Source organism: Pleurodeles waltl, chromosome 2_1, assembly GCF_031143425.1.
Source record: "Pleurodeles waltl isolate 20211129_DDA chromosome 2_1, aPleWal1.hap1.20221129, whole genome shotgun sequence".
NCBI classification, from domain to species: Eukaryota; Metazoa; Chordata; class Amphibia; order Caudata; family Salamandridae; genus Pleurodeles; species Pleurodeles waltl.
Genome location: NC_090438.1, coordinates 269,445,094 through 269,451,738, shown reverse-complemented (window position 1 = coordinate 269,451,738; position 6,645 = coordinate 269,445,094).

Sequence of the window (6,645 nt, the reverse complement as noted above, 5' to 3'; positions counted from 1 at the left end):
AATACATAAGTAGAACCATGGGTAAAATATACTTAGTCAAACAGGTTTGAAGAGTGTGTGTGTATTTTATTGTTATGACATAATAGCGATACATATTTTCTAAAGAAACTATACATAATTAGAAATATACACATAATCAGAAAAAAATATTTATCAACATAGGCATATGCAGTCCATAGTTGTTTGAATATGGTGGTTATGAAGGAAAGAGCCAACTCTTGAGTAGTTTTCTGAAGATAAGAAAGTTATCTGTGGCTCTTATAGTTGGGGGTAATGAATTCCATAGTTTGGCTGCTTGAACGGAGAAGGATGTACCACCTATAGTCTTTTTCTTGTATGGTGGTGTTCTAAGGCCCGGTGCCAATCTTGAATGGAGGTTTCTTTGTTGGATGTATTTGTTTTTTTTGTTTCTGATAAAAAGCGGTCCTGTTCCATGTATAGCTTTGTGGGTGATACAAAGCAGTTTGAAAGTGCATCGTCTGGCAACGGGTAACCAGTGTAGTGCTCTCAAGGCAGGGGAGATGTGGGCTTGCGGCTTTACATGTAATAGTAGCCTGGCTGCGGAGTTCTGAATACGTTGTAGTTTTTTAATCATAGATAGAGATGATCCATGGTAGAGGCCATTGGCATAATCCACTTTGGATAGTACAAGCGAGATAGTAGCTTGCACCTTGTGTGGAAATCTGAGGTAGGAGAAGATGCGTCGTAAAGTCTTCAAGGTGATGAAGCTTGTTCGTGCTAATTTGTCCACTTGGGGATTCATAGTTAACTTGGAATCCATGGTGATTCCTAGGTTTTTAACTTCCTTGGATAATTGAGGAAGTGGTCCGAGATAGTCAGGCCAGACGCACAGAGGGTCATAAATTTTCCAGTCACCACATATGAGTATTTCTGTTTTGGAGGTATTTAGTTTGAGATGGCTCCAGGTCATCCACTGATCAACGGCTCTGAGGCAACTGAAGATTTGTGAGTTTTCAATGTTTTTGGGGCATTCTAATGTAAGTAGTATTTGTGTGTCATCTGCATAGTTGTAGTATGTGAGATGGAAATCATTGATCAGTTCTGGTAAAGATATCATATAGATGTTGAAAAGCAAAGGTGAGATGATTGACCCTTGGGCGACCCCTGCTTTTGTGAGGTAGGGTTCGGACGAGAAGGGGGGCGAGTGGATGATATTCGATCTTTTTTGAAGATAGGAAGTAATCCAGTTGAGAGCAATTCCTTGTATGCCGGCTTCGTGGAGTATTTGAATTATGGTGTCATGGTCAACCGTATCAAAGGCAGCTGAGAGGTCCAAGAGAAGTAGTGCAGCAACTCCATTTCGGTCAACTGTGTTTTTAAGATCATCTCAGATTGCTATGAGTGCCGATTCAGTGCTTCTTCCTGGGCGGATATGAAGCTATAGCTGCTAGATGAAGCCTAATGGAGGTGTAAGACAAATAAGCTTTTTGTAAATGCAGTAAGTAACAAAGATAAAAAGGTTTTTTTTGGTTGGCAGTAGCAGACAAAATGTTTCCACTTTGCTGCATAACATTGTCTATTTGTGGGTTTACACACTTCTCTAGGTATGTCCATACATTCTTGAGATAGCTGTAAATATCCAAATTCTATGAACTGAGGAGCCATATTGCTAGGCTAAATGAATTGGGGTCAGGATGTCTTATTTGTCTTTATTTATGTGTCCGGCCTGACGGAGAGCTTCTGGTGTGGAACTAGTGAGAGATCCAGAAGTGTTGCAAACTGTGGCCGAAGCGCCCACGTGATAGCTACAAGTATTATGGTGAGTGAATAGTGTCTGACTTTCCGAACTATAAAAAGAATGGAGTAGTAGAGGCGGAAAAGCATGAGCAAATATCTCTGGCCAACTCATCCACAGAGCATTGCCCTTTTCATTGAGGGTATCTGGATGCAAAGTTTTGGCATTTTGAGTGTTGCGCGGTGATGAGTACGTCTATTTGAAGTGTTCCACACTTTAGAAAGTACTGGTGCAGGACTTGTGGGTGGAGTTCCCATTCGAGGACTTGTTGCTGCATCCTGCTGAGTAGGTCTGCCAAATGATTGTCCAATCCTAGGAGATACTATGCCACTATGTGAATGTGGTGATGAATTGCCCATTTCCATATTGTTTGTGTAAGATGGGACAGTTGAGATGAACGTGGCCACCCCGTTTTTGAAGATAGTATATGGCAATTATGTGTTCTCTACATACTAGCAGAACTTTACGTTGCAAGTGTGGAAGGAACACCAAGGTTGCTGGGAAGACTACACAATTCCAGGTGACTGATGAGTAAGGACTGTTGAATGACATTCCATAGGCTTAGCGCTGTGAGGTTGTGGAGATGAGCTCCCCAACTGGTTTGTGATGCATCTGTAATAGGAATGACCTGATGCACAGGGTCCAAAAGGGCCACCCTTTGATAAAGTTTGTGGTGTTCCACCACTGCAGAAAGCGATGAGCTTGGTGGTCCAACAGAACTAGATCTTCCAGTTGACCCTGTGCCCGAGACCATTGGAGAGAGTGACACTTTGAAGGGGATGCATGTTAAGTCTGGCGTGAGGTACAATGCCATCACCCCTAGCAGGCGCATGAAACTCCTCACTGTATGACTGGTTTTCTGTTAACTGAGAAATCAATGAGTAAAAAGTCTCAACACAGGCTGGGGAACGCCAGCCTTAACTATGTATTGAGAACCACACCTAGATAAGGTATCTGAAGCAGCTGGAGATTGGTATTCATAGTATATTGTCTCAAATCCTGAGTGTGTAGGTGATTAATTGTAAATTGAGTATGATGTTGACATTGTTGAAAGATGCTGGCTTTGATGAGCCAGTCGTCCAAGTAAGGGAAGACATGAATGTGTTGTCTTCTGAGGTGTGTAGCAACTACTGCAAGGCACTTGGTGAATATTCTGTGAGCGGTTGTGACCCCAAAGGGCAAGACCTTGAACTGGTAATGTTTTCCTTGCACCACAAATCTGAAGTACTTGTGGGGTGCTGGATGGACGGGAATGTGTAACTTTGTCAGATGCCTTGTCGAAGAAGGGGAATGACATCCTGAGTAGTGAAGAGTGACCATATGAAAATTCCCTGATAGATTGACTTGTTTTAACAGTCTTAGATCTGGAATTGGCCTGAGTGAACAGTCTATTTTTCGGTATGACAAAGTATAGGCAGTATACTCCCGAACCATGATGTTTAAGCGTGATGGACTATGGCTTGTTTGAGGAGAAGAGATTGTACTTCCTCTTTGAGAAGTGTGAGATGTTCTTGTGAAAGTCTGCGTGCAAGGGGGTATGTTTGGTGGACTGCAAATGAGCTTTAGACAGTAACCATTTAGGATGATGGAAAGAACCCACTTGGTGGTGGTATTTGCCCACTGTGGGTAAAAATGTTGAAGTCTTTCCCTTACAGGAGTGGTGAGTGGCGGTGGAAGGCGGAGGCAGTCATTGTTTGGCTTCCTGCTACGTCTAGTATTGTTTCCTCTGTAAGAACATATATAAAATCCCCATGTGTAGGATTGAGAGGTAGTCCTGGCTTGTGTAGCAGACTGGTCCGTAGTGGATGACAGTAAGGAAATGCCTCCTTGGCATGGTTACCCCCGAACCTTTTGCCTTTGCTGATGCTAAGTTATGATTTGAAAGTGTGCTGGGACCCTCCTAACCAGGCCCCAGCACCAGTGTTCTTTCCCTAAACTGTACTTTTGTCTCCACAATTGGCACAACCCTGGCACTCAGGTAAGTCCCTTGTAACTGGTACCACTGGTACCAAGGGCCCTGATGCCAGGGAAGGTCTCTAAGGGCTGCAGCAAGGCTTATGCCACCCTAGGGACCCCTCACTCAGCACAGGCACACTGCCTCATAGCTTGTGTGTGCTGGTGGGGAGAAAATGACTAATCAACATGGCACTCCCCTCAGAGTGCCATGCCAACCTCACACTGCCTGTGGCATTAGTAAGTCACCCCTCTAGCAGGCCTTACAGGCTTAAGGCAGGGTGCACTATACCACAGGTGAGGGCATATGTACATGAGCTCTATGCCCCTACAGTGTCTAAGCAAAACCTTAGACATTGTAAGTGCAGGGTAGCCATAAGAGTATTTGGTCTGGGAGTTTGTCAAACACGAACTCCACAGTTCCATAATGGCTACACTGAAAACTTGGAAGTTTGGTATCAAACATATCAGCACAATAAATGCACACAGAAGCCAGGGAGCAATTTATTGTAAAATACACCCAGAGGGCATCTTAGAGATGCCCCCTGAAAACATACCCGACTTCTAGTGTAGGCTGACCAGTTCCTGCCAGCCTGCCACACACCAGACATGTTGCTGGCCACATGGGGAGAGTGCCTTTGTCACTCTGTGGCCAGGAACCAAGCCTGTATTGGGTGGAGGTGCTTCTCACCTCCCCCTGCAGGAACTGTTACACCTAGCAGTGAGCCTCAAAGGCTCATGCCTCTTACAGTGCCCCAGGGCATCCCAGCTAGTGGAGCTGCCCGCCCCTCCTGCCACTGCCCCCACTTTTGGCAGCAAGGCTGGAGGAGATAATGAGAAAAACAAGGAGGAGTCACCCACCAGTCAGGACAGCCCCTAAGGTGTCCTGAGCTGAGGTGAGCCCTGCCTTGAGAAATCCTCCATCTCGAGATTGGAGGATTCCCCCAATAGGATTAGGGATGTGCCCCCCCCTCACAGGGAGGAGGCACAAAGAGGGTGTAGCCACCCTCAAGGACAGTAGCCATTGGCTACTGCCCTCCCAGACCTAAACACACCCCTAAATTCAGTATTTAGGGGCTCCCCAGATCCCAGGAAATCACATTCCTGCAACCTGAAGAAACAAGAAGGACTGCTGACCTACAAACCTGCAGAGAAGGAGGAAGACAACAACTGCTTTGGCCCCAGCCCTACCGGCCTGTCTCTGACTTCGAAAACCTGCTCCATCGATGCATCAGACAGGTACCAGCGACTTCTGAAGCTTCAGAGGACTGCCCTGGATTATAGGACAAAGAAACTCCTGTGAACAGCGGCCCTGTTCAAAACTTGCAACTTCTTTGCAACAAAGAAGCAACTTCCAAAGACTTCACGTTTCCCGCCGGAAGCATGAGACTTCACACTCTGCACCCGATGCCCCTGGCTCGACCTGCAGAAAACAAACACTTCAGGGAGGACTCCCCGGCGACTGCGAGCCCGTGAGTAACCTGAGACTACCCCCCTGAGCCTCCACAGCGACGCCTACAGAGAGAATCCAGAGGCTCCCCCTGACCGCAACTGCCTGTAACAAGGGACCCGACGCCTGGAACCAACACTGTACCCGCAGCCCCCAGGACCTGAAGGAACAAACGTCAGTGCAGGAGCAACCCCCAGGTGACCCTCTGCCTAGCCCAGGTGGTGGCTGTCCTGAGAAGCCCCCCCCGTGCCTGCCTTCAACGCTAGAGTGACCCCCTGGTTTCTCCATTGTTTTCAACCTAAAAGCAGACGCCTGCTTTGCTCACTGCACCAGGCCGCCCCTGTGCCGCTGAGGGTGTACTTTGTGTGCCTTCTCGTGTCCCCCCTGGTGCTCTACAAAACCCCCCCTGGTCTGCCCCCCGAGGACGCAAGTACTTACCTGCTGGCAGACTGGAACCTGAGCACCCTTGTTCCCCATAGGTGCCTATGTGTTTTGGGCACCTCTTTGACCTTTGCACCTGACCAGCCCTGAGCTGCTGGTGTGGTAACTTTGGGGTTGCCTTGAACCCCCAACGGTGGGCTGCCTATGCACCAAACATGAGACTTTTAAGTGTTTTACTTACCTTCAAAACTAACCTTTACTTACTTCCCCCTGGAACTGTTGATTTTTGCAGTGTCCACTTTGAAAATAGCTTATTGCCATTTTTACAAAGACTGTATATGATATTGTTTTTATTCAAAGTTCCTAAAGTATCTAAGTGAAGTACCTTACATTTAACGTATTAATTGTAAATCTTGAACCTATAGTTCTTAAAATAAACTAAGAAAATATATTTTTCAAAACCTATTGGCCTGGAGTAAGTCTTTGAGTGTGTTTTTCTCATTTATTGCCTGTGTGTGTACAACAAATGCTTAACACTACCCTCTGGTAAGCCTACTGCTCGACCACACTACCACAAAATAGAGCATTATAATTATCTACTTTTGCCACTATCTTACCTCTAAGGGGAACCCTTGGACTCTGTGCACACTATTTCTTACTTTGAAATAGGAAATACAGAGCAAACTTCCTACAATGACCTAAACATTCTTGCGAAACCTGGATGTCGAAAATTGCCACATTGTGGCTCGTAGGGCTACCATTGCTTTTGCGGTTTCGCCATCTTATTTGAGTTTTTCTAAAGTTGTGTCAACTTATGTGCCAAAAACGTGTCCTTATTGAAGGACATGTTTAAGACTGCCTTCTGTACTTCTGTCTTAAATCTAGAGCACCCATGCCAAGCATGGCATCTAATAATGACAATGGTAGGAATGCTGCATGCAGCCATTATCAGTAGCATCTAATGCGCACCTGATGGAATTTTTGTGATGGTCTGCCCTTTTGATACAATTTCAGAACCACGTTTTTGATGCTCTTGAGGATACTGAAGGAGCTCTTCCATGGCATCCCAGTGTGCCATATCATAGCGTGCCAGTAAGCCTGTGCA